General features: G+C 46.3%; 1 protein-coding gene across 3 annotated transcripts in view; it reads right to left on the bottom strand.

Annotated features, from left to right (window-relative positions):
- GALNT6 (polypeptide N-acetylgalactosaminyltransferase 6) overlaps window positions 1–17441 on the bottom strand; it is a 62473-nt gene extending 45032 nt beyond the window's left edge. Inside the window, exon 1 of one of the 3 annotated variants that reach the window (XM_081898677.1) lies at window positions 17335–17441. The gene's annotated coding sequence lies outside the window, so the exon portion shown is untranslated. Of the gene's footprint in view, window positions 1–13328; window positions 13466–17334 lie in introns of those variants that run through there. The other 2 variants (XM_081898676.1, XM_081898678.1) reach the window with 2 other exon arrangements.
- Between the last annotated feature and the right edge of the window lie 428 nt (window positions 17442–17869).

Here is a 17869-nt window from a genome sequence, read left to right as displayed (position 1 = left end):
TGCTGTTTACCTTCCTGCTGGAGCGGTACCTATTTATCTACTTGCACTTTGAAGTACTTTCGAACAGCTAGGTTGGCAGGAGCAGGGACCGAGCAATGGGAGCTCACCCCGTCGCGGGGATTCGAACCGCCAACCTTCTGATCGGCAAGTCCTAGGCTCTGTGGTTTTAAGCCACAGCGACACCCGCATCCCTCAGATGTGCTCTACATCACTACATAAACCTTCTTATTTTAAGAGGATGACCGCCACAAATCTGCTGAGGCCTGCATTTCGGTAGGAGCCCATGGCCACCCACTCTGCACCTCTGGGTCCCAGGGAGAGTGGAAACAACAAGAGGGAGCACAAAGGAACAAGAGCAGCATACCCAATATCCAATATCCCAGGGATCACATTTGGGATCCTCGTTTTTTGGCCCTGAGCTCTGGAGTGAGCCAGCTGAGTGGTGCAAGAGCACAAGACCAAAACAACAACAACAACAACACACCAAGTGTCTTTTGGTGCTCTGGTGCGAGCCAGCTGATTCACACAAGAGCATGAGACCAAAAGCAAGTGTCTTTTGATCTGACGATCTGGCACAAGCCCACTGACTTGTGCCAGAGCACCGGACCAAAAAATGGGACATTCTGGGATTCCATCAGAACCCAGGGTGGCTTCTGTAATTCTGTTTTTAACAGACATTTTTTATTTTCACGTGAACCACGTACAACTGCTTATTACTACAGTGTACAGTTACAAACACCTCAGGTTACAAACACTTAGGGTTACAGACTCTGCTAACCTGGAAGTAGTACCTCGGGTTAAGAACTTTACCTCAGGATGAGAACAAAAATGTCGCGATGGCAGCGGGAGGCCCCATTAGCTAAAGCGGTACATCAGATTAAGGATGGTTTCAGGTTAAGAACGGACCCCCGTAACGGATTAAGTTTGTAACCCGAGGTACCACTGTATTAAGTTGTATATACTTAATACATGCAAAACAAGCCCTCCTCTTCCAATCCAGGTTCTCTTCCCACAAATCAAGTGGGGGAGAGTTCCCTCTTCACTACTTTTAATTACTCCCAACCTGCTTGCATGTGAAGACCACACGTCCACTTAGAAAACAAGCCAAGCAGAGTCCCAAACTGTGCTTCTTAGGCACAGTCGTACCTTGGAAGTCGAACGGAATCCATTCCAGAAGTCTGTTCAACTTCCAAAACGTTCAGAAACCAAAGCACTGCTTCTGATTGGCTGCGGGAAGCTCCTGCAGCCAATCAGAAGCCGTGGAATCCTCGTCGGACATTCAGGTTCCAAAAATAGCCATATTTCCAGTAATAGGTCATATTTCCAGTAATAGGTCACATTTCCAGTAATAGGCCATATTTCCAATTATCAGACCACCCAAGGATTACACTTTAGAGAAGAAAGAATAGAGTATTGCCTTTAATCATCATTTCAAGCAAAGACTGGCCACAGTGGAGCAGAGCGAGCAAGTCATATGAGGGTAAGCAGAAAGGAACCACACCAGGTTTTCCGTGTGTGTTTGCTTTTATTTCATACAAAGGTGAACAAAGAGAAAAAGGAAAACACCTTGGCTCACATATACGCACTGATAGCATTAAGAGCTGCACCTGTTTAGAGGGGTGTTGCATTTGTAACCAGAGGCGGAGAATAGTTTTCAGCTCAAGGGCTATATTCCCTGGCAGGCAATGTTCTGGGTGCTGCATGCTGGTGATGGGCAGGGTCAGAGTCAGAAATGTGCCCAGCAACGGATATGACTCTTACCATTGTGCAGTTGGCTACATTCCAGCCATGCAAAAATTAAAGGTTCCTACACACCCCTCCTCCTCCCAGTGTCTCCATTCAGGGGCAAGCCAGGGGCAGCGTCACAACTGAAGATCAACTGCGTGTACACACACCCTTCTTATCCAATAAAATAAGCCCCGAATCTCAGTTTCTTGAGCTCCTATTGGTGGGAATAAGTAATAACTCTCCTTTAAACCTAACTTCATTTTTATTGGCTGGCATGGATCACATCATAAAAGACTGCCCAATTTGTCAAATAGGCTGAAGACAATGCATGTTAATGTATGGTGTACAGATTTTGAGAGGGGATGTTTATAACTAGCCAGTTATGACAGCGAACTTTGTATGCATTGATTCTGATGCTCTGTCTCTGGTCATAGCGATTTGTGCATCTCTTTCTCCCTCCCTCCCTCCTTCCTTCTCTCTCTCTCTCTCTGTATCAATGAGCAATACATTTTGAAATATTTGAAACAGTATTTTAATAGTTCCGCTATATTGGTTTTTAGTATTTCTACTGCGTTTGTGGGACGCGGGTGGCACTGTGGGTTAAATGACAGAGCCCAGGGCTTACTGATCAGAAGGTCGGCGGTTCGAATCCCCGTGACGGGGTGAGCTCCCGTTGCTCGGTCTCTGCTCCTGCCCACCTAGCAGTTCAAAAGCATACAAAGTCCAAGTAGATAAATAGGTACCACTCCAGTAGGAAGGTAAATGGCATTTCCGTGTGCTGCTCTGGTTTGCCAGAAGCGGCTTAGTCATGCTGGCTCCATGACTCAGAAGCTGTACACCGGCTCCCTCGGCCAATAAAGCGAGATGAGCACCACAACCCCAGAGTCGTCTGCGACTGGACCTAACGGTCAGGGGTCCCTTTCCCTTTACTGTGGTACCTCAGGTTAAGTACTTAATTTGTTCTGGAGGTCTGTGCTTAACCTGAAACTGTTCTTAACCTGAAGCACCACTTTAGCTAATGGGGCCTCCTGCTGCTGCCGCACTGCCAGAGCACGATTTCTGTTCTCATCCTGAAGCAAAATTCTTAACCTGAAGCACTATTTCTGGGTTAGCGGAGTCTGTAACCTGAAGCGTATGTAACCTGAGATACCACTGTACTGTCTTTGTAAGTCGCTTTGAGTCATTTTTATGACTAAAGTGACAAATAAATAAATAATATAAAGCAAACAGGCGTAGTACTTGTAAAACAGTACTGGTTGCTACAGCAAACAGATCATTTGCCACCGGAGCCTATAAATCATGGCAGCTGCTACTCGAGAAACAGAAAACTGTGCAAGAGAAGCCACTTCCCTCACATTCAGTACCAGCCACTTCCAAAAGACTCTAGGAAACAGAAAGTGATTTACAGACTTGAGGAGGCAACACTACCATGTGACCATTCTTAATATGCTACCGGCTGAAGTAGATGGTGGAAGCAGCAGTTGCTTAAACAAGTTGGGACCAAGCCACACAACAGATTAAACCCACTAAACTGCTTGCTTTTAACTGAAGCAGGAAGTTCAAATGTCACTCAGCCACAATCTGATCTCAGGCAAGTTGCTCCTCTCTCAAGGTGCTTCCAGGAGGGGGCTTAATTTGCAGACGGGAAATCAGTAACAGGTTTTGTTAAAAATATATATATTTATCGGATTGTTCCTGGAAAGGACTAATCCAGCGAGTCAAGGCGGGGGTCTGGCTGGCATTTTGATGCCAAACACGTTGTATGGAAAAGAACACCATCACCAAAGCAAACTTGCATGCAGGGAGAGCACCAGGCTTCAGATATCCCACCAGCAACGTGGAGATAACCCAGGAATGGGGAACCTGTGGCCCTGCAGATGTTGCTGAACTAAAACTTGCACCATCCCTGGCCATTGGCGATGCTTGCTGAGGCTGATAGGAGTTGGAGTCCAGCTCCCCCACACCTGAGATAACCATAGGAATCTGGATTACAATACAGTGGTTGTTGTTGTTTAGTCGTGTCCGACTCTTCGTGACCCCATTGACCAGAGCACACCAGGCACTTCTGTCTTCCACTGCCTCCCGCAGTTTGGTCAGACTCATGCTGGTAGCTTCGACAACACTGTCCAGCCATCTCGTCCTCTGTCGTCCCCTTACCTAAGAGAGTTTGGATTTGATATCCCACTTTATCACTACCCGAAGGAGTCTCAAAGCGGCTAACATTCTCCTTTCCCTTCCTCCCCCACAACAAACACTCTGTGAGGTGAGTGGGGCTGAGAGACTTCAGAGAAGTGTGACTGGCCCAAGGTCACCCAGCAGCTGCAGGTGGAGGAGCAGAGATGCGAACCCGGTTCCCCAGATTATGAGACTACTGCTCTTAACCACTACACCACACTGGCTGGTGTGGTGTGGTTCTTACCTGGGGTTAAGAACTTAATTCGTTCTGGAAGTCCGTTCTTAACCTGAAACTGTTCTTAACCAGAGGTACCACTTTAGCTAATGGGGCCTCCCACTGCTGCTGTGCTGCAGCCGCATGATTTCTGTTCTCATCCTGAAGCAAAGTTCTTAACCCGAGGTACTATTTCTGGGTAAGGGAGTCTATAACCTGAAGCGTCTGTAACCTGAGGTACTATGTACCTAGAATCCTGCCTAGAAGCTGCCTCTATTCCCGCCCTAATCTTGCAATCATAGCCGCTGGCATCTCCTGGATGAGAAATTGATAGGAAGGAAAGTCCACAAAATTTCCATACAATGAGAAAGATGGGAAGCCTTTTCCAAAGCTGGAATGCCATCAACATGCTCTGGAATGAGCACTGAAGGTTCCTCAGCTGGCTTCCATCAGCCTTCTTGCCATGGGGCAGGCACCCCCAAACTCGGCCCTCCAGATGTTTTGGGACTACAATTCCCATCATCCCTGACCACTGGTCCTGTTAGCTAGGGATGATGGGAGTCATAGTCCCAAAACAGTTTGGGGATGTCTGCCAGTAAGGGTGTGAGATTTATATTGGGAAATGGTTGTGGGGTGGATGGGTTAATAACTCGCTCCTAATCAGACACGCAAAAAAGGGAGGAGCTCCTGATCACCGATCATCTGTGCCTCTACTTACACCCTTATTAACTGCTCCAATGATCCTCTCTGGTATTCAAGAGCATCTTTCTGTCACCAAGAAAACACTGGGAGTAAAAATAACAATAAATGCCCTGGAGAGTGGTATCTATGTGTGTACATGTAGAGATGAGAGGCACAATTGTAGCCACATCTGTCAAATTCCTTTCGCGCATGAAGGCAAAAGGGCTTATTTGCCTAAAAGATGAAATCTGAGAATTTCAGAAGCCAACACTGTCCAATTGCATTCTGGATTTTAACTGAGTGTAAAAACCAAGAAATCCACCTGCTGCATAGCTAGCCAAGACCTGAGGCTGCCACTATGCTACTGCAATGGCACGGCAGATAGCAGCTTTGAGATAAGGTCTCCAAGTACAGCACACCCAGGGTATCTTCTTGAGAAATCAAGGTGCACTTGTAATCCTTTGGCTGCAAGCACTACAGATGCCTTTCCCTCTAGATGTGCCAACTCTTCGGGGGGAACTGGGTTCTGGGAGGAGAACGCATGCTGCAAACTGTGGCTCGTGGCAGAAAGAGAAAAGGATGGAAGAAAGCACAGCCGCAATTTCTATTAAGCATTCATCATGATTTGTGCTCATGATACTATCAGGGCAGTTATACGTGTTCTTGCTTTCACTACCATTTGCTCCTACAAATGTTTTGGGGCAGATATATGCAATAGGTGCATGGCCTCTACCTTCCTGGTAAAATCCAGTAATTTTTCATATCACAATTGTTCCAGGCTTTCTTCCTCCCACTTTTGCCTCAACCTGCAATCCTAAATATGCACGCTTACCTGGAACTGTTCCCATTGAACATACTGGGTCTTACTTTTGAGTAAACATGCACAAACTCTCCACGGACCTGCCAAAACTTTGAAGTTAAAATCTGGGGTGCCACCTTCTGTTTTTATCGCCAGAGCACGGCAGCCATTTTGATTGCCATGATTTCGAGTTGCTGGGCACTGTGCAAAATCTTTTTTGGGGGGAGGGAATCGTGTTGTCAATTCACGCAATATCAGAGCAACAAAAATGGCCGCCATTCTCTCATGATAAAAAACAGGGTGTCCTTTTTTTTTCTGGGAGACTTGCAGGGTATGTCTCCACTTCTATACAAATTGTTATAGGACTGCATTCATAGGAATCCCGTGACTCATAAAGATCCATAACTGTAGACAAGTGTAACCAGCTGCAGTGACATGCCCGATATGTTCTAAGGCACTCTCTCACTGCATTTGGGTTGACAGTGAGACATAGTCAGAATCAGGGGTGTACAAAGTGGGGGGCGTCGGGGGCAGGCCGCCCTGGGTGCCACTTTGGGGGGGTTGACAAGATGGCTCCTGCCTCTCCCCAGCTGTAGAGCGGCCGAGGGCGCGGGCAGTCTGTATGGAATGCCACACATGCGCAGTCCGTATGGACGCCGTGCAAATGGCAGCCCATATGGCTGCCACACACAAGCGGCAGCCCATACAGAGTGCGCATGTGCGGCATCCTGTATGGTTGCCACACATGCGCAGCCCATATGGCCTCCCCCGACATGCACACTCCGTACGGGCTACCCCACCCTGGGTGCCAGAGAGGGTTCGTCTGCCACTGGTCAGAATGCCTAGCACTCTTGTGAACCGAGCACATCCCAGAATCTTCTACAAAACGCAGCAACACAGCAGTCAAATTGACATAAACAAGTTTCCTTGACCGTAGGAAATCTGGATAACCACTGCCAGTTGCATCACACTGGCTCACAAGAATCATGCCTTTCAGGAATCTGAAATCTATAAAGTAATCAGGCGCTCCTCTTTGAAACGCATTCAGGATGCCAGGAGAAAATTGTTCCTGGGGCCGAAACACTTGGCTGCAAGCTACTTTCACTTCAAAGCACTCCATCATTAACAGATGATATAATTGTAGGCTTAGGTTTGCTACTTGTGAAATAGGCCTTGCAAAATATGACAGAGCACATTAACAGCCCATGTCTCAGACAAAGAAGCCATTCTGATGGGATGCTAGAAGAGGCAATTCATCCAGTTTACTCCAGTGGGAGGGGATGAGGTGAGGGGCAGGTTCCGCCTCCATCCAGACTCTCAGTATTTTGTGGGAGGAATTCAAGCGCATTCTGGTAAATTTAAGTTTGCACAATTAAAGTGAATTAAAGCATACTGTCACCATAGGGCAACTAATCCACTTGGGGGGTGGGGAAGAAACAGACTTTTTGTGGTTGGGATTAAGAAAGCAATGGGAAAATACATTTTTAAAAGTGTGGAGCGAACAGTCAGGGTACGATGTGTAAACACAATGCAAAGTAAATCAAGATTAATGATCGTTGTCATATAATTGCCCAGCAAATGAATGAAAGTGAATGCTCAATGAAGTTCAGATATAAACTCTGTGTAAGCTTTACGAAAGCAAATCAGGATGAGTGCTCAATAAACAGAGCATCTGGAGCAGCAATATACCGTATTTTTCACTCTATAAGATGCACCAGACCACAAGACGCACCTAGTTTTTGGAGGAGGAAAACAAGAAAAAAAATATTCTGAATCTCAGAAGGCAGAACAGCAAGAGGGATCGCTGCGCAGTGAAAGCAGCAATCCCTCTTGCTGTTCTGGCTTCTGGGATAGCTGTGCAGCCTGCATTCGCTCCATAAGAAACATTTCCTCTTACTTTTTAGGACGGAAAAAGTGAGTCTTATAGAGCAAAAAATACAGTAATACTACCACCCACAACTCAGTTCAGCCCTCAGAGTTACTATGACAAGGGAAGAGGATAAAGAAATCTCCTTGTCTGCCATTCTCTGCAATGTGTTCTTGGTATGTGCATTAATGGAGCTTTATTCTGCTTTATAAATTGTTCTGAAATGCTTCCCCAGAGCTGGCACATTATTGTTTTCCAGAGAGGCTACAGGGCACTTCCACCATCACCCTGGAACGCTTGTGGTATAAAAAGTTTACGGAGCTGGAGCAGGAAGTTACCAGACATGCACTGATTGGAAATGAGGCAGCAGGATCGCCCTCAAAACTTTTGAAGGTGCAAATACTATTGCAAATGGGTGGGACTGGGTGAAACTGCCCTGACACCGTCATGAGCACAAATCTTCAGGAATGTGCAATAAAAGGTGCACCTGGAAAGCGTCTTCTGTGTATCTGCGCTGTTAATCCTCCTCAACCCCTTTACTTTGTTTTAAAAAAGAGTAGAGGTAAAGGAACCCCTGACCATTAGGTCCAGTTGCGGACGACTCTGGGGTTGTGGCGCTCATCTCGCTTTATTGGCCGAAGGAGCTGGCATACAGCTTCCGGGTCATGTGGCCAGCATGACTAAGCCACTTCTGGCGAACCAGAGCAGCGCACGGAAACACCGTTTACCTTCCCGCCGGAGTGGTACCTATTTATCTACTTGCACTTTGACACGCTTTCAAACTGCTAGGTGGGCAGGAGCTGGGTCTGAACAATAGGAGCTCACTTGTTTCTGACCCCCCCACACACTAATAGTCCCCACTTGAAATCATACATATTTATATTTAAGATGAAAACCAAGGTTTTGATCAAAGCCCACAGGTGATGGTGCTTTCAAATGTTGCTTGGTGTTCACCCTGCTGTCCCTTTGAGTTACTGCTCACTATCAGCCAATATATATATATTTTTTAAAGAAAAGGTAAGCAATCTAGCAAGTTTAGTCTTGCATCAGTTAACTCTGTGGCAAGAAAGGCTGTTATCTTTCAAGCAGCTGCTAACCTTTCCATGCAGGGCTGTCTAGCTGGCACAGAGGTTAACCCTTCATTTGAACTAGACTTTAAAGATGCAATCTTTATAGGCGCTTTCCTGAGAATAAACTCCATCGGACAGGATTTACCACTGAGCAGATGGGCACAGGACTGTACTCTAAATCCCCCACTTTCTCTCCATCTGAGGGGAAAGAGCACAAGGTAATCCTTTAAAAAAATAAAAATAAAAATGGTTTACTCTCGCAACAACTGCACCACCTGTATAAAAGGTGTGCACTGGCCTTTGACAAGATCACGGCTGCAGTTTAAAAAATCAGTGCGGAGCCTGATCCTATGCACATTTACTCAGAAGCAAGTCCCATTGAACTTAATGGATCTTTCCCCCAAGTACACTGTAGAAGTCTGGAGTTTCATCTGCTCATTGAGGAGTTGTTGCAGCATTTCTGGGAATGTAAGTTTGACCCCCCCCCCAAAAAAACCCCACACCCTGTAACACATGCAGTTTTGCTATTCAGTTTTGGTATTTTAGACTCTGGACTGAATGGTGTTGATGGGTGGCTGGGTGAGCACCTTAGATGGCAATGTGCATTACTTCAAATTGTGATAATCCTCCAACATTTGGAGCCCTCTTGCTCATACTACTGAGTAGGGCTCAGGATGACTGCCATGAAGTCTTGCCCCACAACCTTATGTTGACCTCCAAACAACAGTGTAACAATGAGTTTTGATCGACTGCTTTTTCATTTGCAGTAGCTGCACATCATATTACCCACAGACCTCTCTTCCTGCCCCACCCACCTGTAACATCTGCATAAAGGTAAAGATAAAGGGACCTCTGACCATTAGGTCCAGTCGTGACCGACTCTGGAATTGTGGCGCTCATCTCGCTTTATTGGCCAAGGGTGCCAGCGTACAGCTTCCGGGGCATGTGGCCAGCATGACTAAGCCACTTCTGGCGAACCAGAGCAGCGCACAGAAACGCCGTTTACCTTCCTGCCGGAGTGGTACCTATTTATCTACTTGCACTTTGACGTGCTTTTGAACTGCTAGGTTGGCAGGAATAGGGACTGAGCAACGGGAGCTCACCCCGTCATGGGGATTCGAACTGCCAACCTTCTGATCGGCAAGTCCTAGGCTCTGTGGCTTAACCCACAGTGCCACCTGAGTCCCAACATCTGCATACACGTAAATAAATCTACTGGAATGATGGAAGTCCATTGGTTCTTACAGAGCGATGGAGGTAATGATACTCAGCGTTTCCAGAAAAAAAGTTTGAGATGAGGCTGGCTGGAAGGGAAAACATCCATTGCTCAGTTGAGTGGCAGCAGCTCACCTACCTTTAGGCAAAGTTGGGGAGGGGGAAGGGGGAGGAAATTAAAATGAATGCAGCTTTGCAATGCACTGCTTACTGAAGATATATTGTGGTGCCATTGTCCCCCTTATTGTTTGCACTTTTTTTAAAAAAGAAAGTAAAGTATAGGCTGTGGCCCTCCACAGGTCATGGGACTACAACTCCCATCATCTTTAATCTTTGGTCCATAGTGACTGAAGCTGATGGGAGATGTAGTTCATACATTCATAGGCGCCAAATTTGCACATCAAGTTGTCTGCAGAAAGAATGGACAACCGAGATTTATTTACTCATCAGAAGATGAGTGTAATCACTGTCACTTTTGCCATCTTGTGAGTGCTGCTCTGTGTTGCAGACAAAAAATGACCCACAATCTGAGCACATGTTGAATCCTTCTCTTGACATGGGCATACTTTTCACAGGGTGGGGGGGGAAAGTGAGATTGCAAATGGTCCCAACTTGTGGAAGGGGTTTGGGTGGACTGGGCAAGTCGCATCTCAAAAGAGAAACATCAGTGGCATGGCTGCAGCGACTAATCATTCCCTAATTGTAGTTTTATTTTTGTTGTTTGGTGATGGTGGGATTGTGGTGTCTGCCAATCCAGTCTTTCAAATGGATACAATAACTTCCCTAGACATTTGTGCTAAGTTGTCCAAAGCAACTAAACTGTACTGAAAGTCTAAGCTGTGGACACAAATGTCCCTGATTAAACTGTTGCCTACATTATCAGCCCACTCTCAGGGGTCAGCAAACTTTTTCAGCATGGGGCCAGTCCACTGTCCCTCAGACCTTGTGGGGGGCTGGACTATATTTTGAAAAAAATATATGAACAAATTCCTATGCCCCACAAATAACCCAGAGATGCATTTTAATAAAAGCACACATTCTACTCATGTAAAAACAGCAGGCAGACCCCACAAATAACCCAGAGATGCATTTTAAATAAAAGGACGCATTCTACTAATGTAAAAACACACTGATTCCTGGACCGTCCGTGGGCCAGATTTAAAAGGCGATTGGGCCGGATTCAGCCCCAGTTTGCCTACGCATGGACTAGGTAGTCTCCAACAAACATCTCTCACGCCCCACTTGCAATACTGGATAATACAACCTCCCTTACTACATACATTGTTGAACATACTCTTTTCACTACAGTTAGAACCACAGAATTGGAAGGGACCACCAGAGTAAACCAGTCGAACTCCCTGCAATGCAGAAGTCTCAACTAAAGCATCCAAAACAGATGTTCTTAAAAACCTCTGCTTGAAAACCTCCAAGGAAGGAGAATCCACCACCTCTGGAGGTTCATTCTGAGATTTGCTTTCCCCCGTTCTCTCTTTAGTAATAGGAGTAACAACAACTACTACAACAACAACTGCAGGTGGAGTTTAGAGAATTGCTGCATCTCCAATTCCAATCAGCTGCATCAGCCAGCAGGGCCAATAGCCAAGGATGATGGGAGTTGGAGTCCAACAACCATAAAGAAGTCTGATTGCCAAAGAATTGATACTTTTGAATTCTGGTGCTGGAGGAGACTCTTGAGAGTCCCATGGACTGCAAGAAGATCAAACCTCTCCATTCTGAAGGAAATCAGCCCCGAGTGCTCACTGGAAGGACAGATCCTGAAGCTGAGGCTCCAATACTTTGGCCACCTCATGAGAAGAGAAGACTCCCTGGAAAAGACCCTGATGTTGGGAAAGATGGAGGGCACAAGGAGAAGGGGACGACAGAGGACGAGATGGTGGGACAGTGCTCTTGAAGCTACCAGCATGAGTTTGACCAAACTGCGGGAGGCAGTGGAAGACAGGCGTGCCTGGTGTGCTCTGGTCCAGGGGGTCACGAAGAGTCGGACATGACTAAACGACTAAACAACAACAACAACAACAACAGTGGAAAGGAACAACATTGGCTGCTGCTAGTCTATAAAGTTGCATGCAATGGAATGGGGATCATCACTGCAACATAAAGGGCAACTTGCAAGCCTCCCCAAAGCCTAGGTAAAGGTAAAGGGACCCCTGACCATTAGGTCCAGTCATGGCTGACTCTGGGGTTGCGGCACTCATCTTGCTTTATTGGCCGAGGGAGCCAGTGTACAGCTTCCGGGTTATGTGGCCAGCATGACAAAGCTGCTTCTGGCGAACCAGAGCAGCGCACAGAAACACTGTTTACCTTCCCGCCTGAGTGGTACCTATTTATCTACTTGCACTTTGACGTGCTTTCAAACAGCTAGGTGGGCAGGAGCTGGGACTGAGCAATGGGAGCTCACCCTGTCGCGGATTCGAACCACCGACCTTCTGAGTGGCAAGTCCGAGGCTCTGTGGTTTAACCCACAGCGCCACCCGCATCCTTCCCAAAGCCTACACACTCCAAAAAGCTGTCATGCCTAATTTTTCAGTGCCAGATGAGCATTTGAACCTCACAGGGTGTTATTTGGGTGCACTTGTGAATGATGTTAATGCAGGATAGGCGCAGCATTTCAAAATCACAGAGACGCAAACCAGAGTCTGCTTTTAGGCAGAGTCGAAGGAGATTTGAGAAAAGTGCCACTTCCTGTGGCGCACGCTCACACCCACATCCGCAGAAGCAATCCCTGCTCTCTGCCCCGATCAAGCAAGTTTTGCAGGTTTCGGTATTGGTTCAAAACCTGTCGGACCTGTGAACCAGAGACCCGAGTGCAACGACTATGTCACAATAAGAAGCCACCCCTCCTTCAAGTCAGTCCGTGCGCACTACTCGACCCCACATGACCTTCAGTGGAAAGGGCTGGAAGGAACTGACAAGTGAATGGATAGTTAAGGTGGCTTACTCCCAGTGGCAAAACCAGCTTTCCATTTGTTCAGGATAGTTTGAGGAGGGAGAGATGGGAGGGAGAAGACAGGCAGGAGGAGGAAGAAGCCGCAGAAAGAGGACATCTGAAGTAGCCTGGTCCCATCTCTCAACTCGCCTCCAACGCAACCCAACCACACCCTCCCCCCTAAGGCAATAGTTTAGAGAGGGACTAACAAACACAAAAATAAAGCCCCCTCCTCTCTATTTGGATCGCCAGGAGTGAAAACGAGATTTTCAAAAAGAGGAAAAATATTAAAGCCTTCTCATGTATATTTGTATCATCAGTTGAAGCACAGGACACTCTTTTTTTGGGGGGGGGTACCACAGGTGAAAGCATCCCCGCGCAGCCACGAATTCACCCCAATTCCAGGGGGAAGCCCCCCACGCCTTCAGCATCCCCCCCCACGGGACCCTGTCCCCAAATGCGCTTCCTCCTCAAACGGGGAAGCCACCAAGGATGGGGGGGGGACGCGCGCCTGCCCCCCCCCCCGCGGCCAAGGAAGGACCCCAGCCTAGCGGCTCCCCAGTCCCAGAAAAAGTGGGTCCGCGCCCCGATTCCCGGAGCCCGAAGCACAAAGGCGGAGAGGCTGCACTCACCTCGCCCGGGACCACCTCGGCGCGGAGCTCGGCGCGCTCTCTGGCCGCGACTGCGGGGCAGCCTCCGCTCTGGCGCAGGTGGAGCCCGGAGGAGGCGGGTCCCGCCCGCCGGACTTCTCACCTGCCGCCGACCCCGGGCGAGCCAGCGGGAAACTCCGCCGCCCCAGGCACAGGTGTATCTCGGAGCGGCGCTGCCGCTGGGTCCTAGGGCCGGCGCGCCCCCAGCCAGGCGCCTCGCACGTTGGGTCCTAGCGCCCGGAAGCGCCGAGTTGGGAGGGACCCGCAGGGGTCATCTAGCCCAACCCTTGCCAAGGCAGGAAGCAGCAGGCATTGGGCACATTTCGGGTCCCGCTTCATTGCTGAGTGGCCCTCCAGGTTGAGAAGAAGCAGGCTCCATCATCGGTAGAGCATGAGACTCACTATATAAAAAAATGTTTAGGGGCACTCTCACTTTCCTACTCATATTGAAACACTGCCCCTCAATGAGGCCAAACTTAGATTCACAAAATGTTTGGGGGTATGCGTACCTCTGTGTCCCCCCCAGAAAAAAGCACTGCGTCTATATATAATTTTTTGTTTTACACTTTAGAATATTCATTTAAACAAGCCTAAAATGTCAACGACGAAGATTTGGAGATACGCTTCAGAGGTCCAGACTATGGGACGCCCCAAAAAATTAATAAATACAATTCGAATTACAATTTGGGCTTTTTTATTTTAGTTTCTTGTTTTTAATTGGATTATGATGTGGATATGTTGATTGGCTGTTTTTATTGGAAAATCAATAAAAATGATTTTTTAAAAAAAATGTCAGTGACTTCCCTTCTTCTCTTTCCATGGTTCATTTTGCATATCATAAATCCCTGCATATTTTACACAAAGGAAACCATTCAGTGTTCCATTATTACGTCCTACAAAACTTGTTTGCACTGTTGAATTTATCTTAATGCTGCCTACGTTTTCATGTGTACACAATTCCCACACCCATATATTCAATAAACATTTTCCAGTCTTCTTTAAATGTATGTTGTTCTTGTTCTCTTATTCTGTATGTTAGGTCTGCAAGGCTGTGCATATTCCATCTTCTTTAAGTTGCCATTCTTCTTTAGTTGGGATCTCGTAGAGCATAAGACTCAAGGTCGCGGGTTTGAACCCTGCGTCGGGCAAAAGATTCCTGCATTTCAGGGGGCTGGACTAGATAGTCCTCGTGGTCAAATGATAGACAACACACCTGATGAAATGGACCCCAATCCATGAAAGCTTACAGTCTCCCCTCCCCCCCAAAAAGCTGTTTTGTTTCAAAACTCCAACAAGAGGGTTTGTGGTTCCTGCAATGATCTAACACAGCTTAGCCAGACACATGATTCAAATTGTGAGCACTCCACGTGATGCATCGAGACAGGAGAGGAACCAAAACTGAGAAAGGAGACAGTGGAGATAAAGGAGAAGCATGCTTGTAGCCAGTTAGACTTCACCACAACCTTTTCAGAACTGTACACTGCTAAAAACGTCAGATCAAAACCATTTAAAAAAAACCACCGTTTTGAGTTTTCAAGAAGTGTCTGTGCAGATTTGCACAGCTGCAGACACAAAGGTGTGAGGCACTGTGTTGAGCCACTAAATGGTGAGACCAGGAAACGACAGAACAGACGCCAACTCTGTATCCTGGTACCTATCCTTAGGCAGCTCAAACTGACTCTGGAAAAGGGTGAATGGATGATCACCAGCCCCGTGGCAGCCAAACAGAAAAGGTTGCCTAGCCACTCATTACTGCTTCTCAGTGTCTAAGAATAATTTGTTGGGTTGCTGCAAAAAGCTCTGCAGAGGCCGGCTGACTGTGAATCAGATATGGAATCGTAAGCGTTGGGGGAAAACAGCTTTGCACATATCAGTCATATAGGCCTGGCCCTGAAATGGCAGATTCCCCTTCTGTGCAAATGTGAATGGCATTAAAGGTAAAGGACCCCTGACCATTAGGTTCAGTCGTGACCTAACCCTAACCCTAATAGGTATCTAAAGCCATTTGCACATTTTTAAAAAATGTATTTTATAAAAGTAATTGTTGAACTGAAATACAATTAAGAAGAAGTATATTAAGAGTGAAATAATTATTAAGCTCTTACTTAAAATGTAGGCACCCTATATATAAGGTAAAGGGGGCCCTGACCATTAGGTCCAGTCGTGACCAACTCTGGGGTTGCGGCGCTCATCTCACTTTATTGGCCGAGGGAGCCGGCATACAGCTTCCGGGTCATGTGGCCAGCATGACTAAGCCGCTTCAGGCGAACCAGAGGAGCTCACAGAAATGCCGTTTACCTTCCCGCTGGAGCGGTACCTATTTATCTGCTTGCACTTTGACGTGCTTTCAAACTGCTAGGTGGGCAGGAGCAGGGACCGAGCAACGGGAGCTCACCCCGTCGCGGGGATTCGAACCGCTGACCTTCTGATCGGCAAGTCCTAGGCTCTGTGGTTTAACCCACAGCGCCACCTGCGTCCCTGTGAATGGCATTAGAGACGTCTTAAGTACCCGACCTGCTGGTGTGGATGTTTGTAGACAAGAAGAAGCTGTTCCTGGAGTGAAGGGAAAGTGTGAGAATATAGAGCGCCTTCTGCAAGCATAGAGTAATAGGATGATAGGATCTTAGAGCTGGAAGGGACCCAAGGGTCATCTAGTCCAACCCCCTGCAATGCAGGAATCTCAGCTAAAGCATCCATGACAGATGTCCATCCAACCTCTGCTTAAAAGCCCCCAAGGGGGAGAAAATACCATCATTATTAGAATGGCAAAGTAAACTCTGTGAGTTTGTGGAAATGGCAAAAATGACGGCAACTATTAGAGGCCATTCAAATCAGAGAATACTGTATTTTTTGCTCTATAAGACTCACTTTTTCCCTCCTAAAAAGTAAAGGGAAATGTGTGTGCGTCTTATGGAGCGAATGCAGGCTGCGCAGCTATCCCAGAAGCCAGAACAGCAAGAGGGATTGCTGCTTTCACTGCGCAGCGATCCCTCTTCCTGTTCTGGCTTCTGGGATTCAGGATATTTTTTTTTCTTGTTTTCCTCCTCCAAAAACTAGGTGTGTCTTATGGTCTGGTGCGTCTTATAGAGCGAAAAATACGGTAATTAAAGAGTGGGAGGGAGTGAAGGAATACAGTATATGAAAAAATATGGTTCTGGAACTGGAATATTAATAGATAACGTGTAAAACGTGCAGGGGTAAGCAAAGAAATAATAAAAGAATCAGCCGAACAATGATTAAATTATAACAGCACAACAAGACGGAAGAAGTAAAAATAAAATAAAATAAGATCACACATGGGTGAAGGGGAACGGGGGGGGGGGTGTATAGGGGAATTTGAAATATTATTTATAATATAAAAGCTTTAATATAAAATTTCTAACTGTGTTGTATTTGTATACAGCAAAGAGAAATTTAGAGTAATTAGGTATATTTTAATTTACCGTATTTTTTGCTCTATAAGACTCACTTTTCCCCTCCTAAAAAGTAAGGGGAAATGTGTGTGCATCTTATGGAGCAAATGCAGGCTGCACAGCTATCCCAGAAGCCAGAACAGCAAGAGGGATTGCTGCTTTCACTGCACACTGATCCCTCTTGCTGTTCTAGCTTCTGAGATTCAGAATATATTTTTTTCATGTTTTCCTCCTCCAAAAACTAGGTGCGTCTTGTGGTCTGGTGTGTCTTATAGAGCGAAAAATACGGCAGTTAATTATGTAATAGGTTTAAGTTAGAAAATGAATATGGATGTTGAATTTGATGTTTGTAATTTTTCTTTTTTCGGTTTTGGAAATAAAAGATAATAATAATAATAATAATAATAATAATAATAATCATCATCATAATCATAATAATTAAAAAAAAAACCAAGGAAGGAGAATCCACCACCTCTTATTCCACTGCCAAACAGCTCTTGCTGTCAGGAAGTTTTTCCAAGTGTTGAGTCGGAATGTCCTTTCTTGTAGCTTGAAGCTATTGGTTTGAGTCCTACCTTCCAGAGCAGGAGAAGACAAGCAAAGAGAACATTTTCCACCGTCACCATCCAGTTCCTTCTATGTCTTTGTGACTGGTTCCCAGTCTAGACTGGTGACCCAGCTGTCACTGCAAATCTCCCAGACCACAATCTTTGAAGAGGATCAGTGTTTGTGAGAGATTCTCCACCCATTTCCTCCCTCTGGGCTGGGTTCTGCTGTGTTATGTGGCTTGGCTTGATCTTAATTTTGGTTTTCACATCATGAGTTTTAAGTAAAGATATCCTTTTTGTTTACTGACTAAAGCATTTATATCCCACCTCTCGAGGTGTGGCCAAGGCACAGTCCGACCCCCTCCTTCGGTAATCCTCATAGAACTCTAGCCCAATGGTTGCCATTAATTTGTTTCTGAATTAATTTTAGAATGAATTGATTTTAGAATGCTGTGTTACTTTTATTGTTGTTAGCTGCTCTGAGCCTGGCTTTGGCTGGGGAGGGCGGGATATAAATAAATTTTTTATTATTATTATTATTATTATTATTATTATTATTATT

The sequence above is a fragment of the Podarcis melisellensis genome (assembly GCF_964234715.1).
Source record: "Podarcis melisellensis genome assembly, chromosome: 2".
Taxonomy (NCBI): domain Eukaryota; kingdom Metazoa; phylum Chordata; class Lepidosauria; order Squamata; family Lacertidae; genus Podarcis; species Podarcis melisellensis.
Note: the sequence above shows the minus strand (reverse complement) of the source record. Positions and strands in the feature narration are given on the sequence as shown.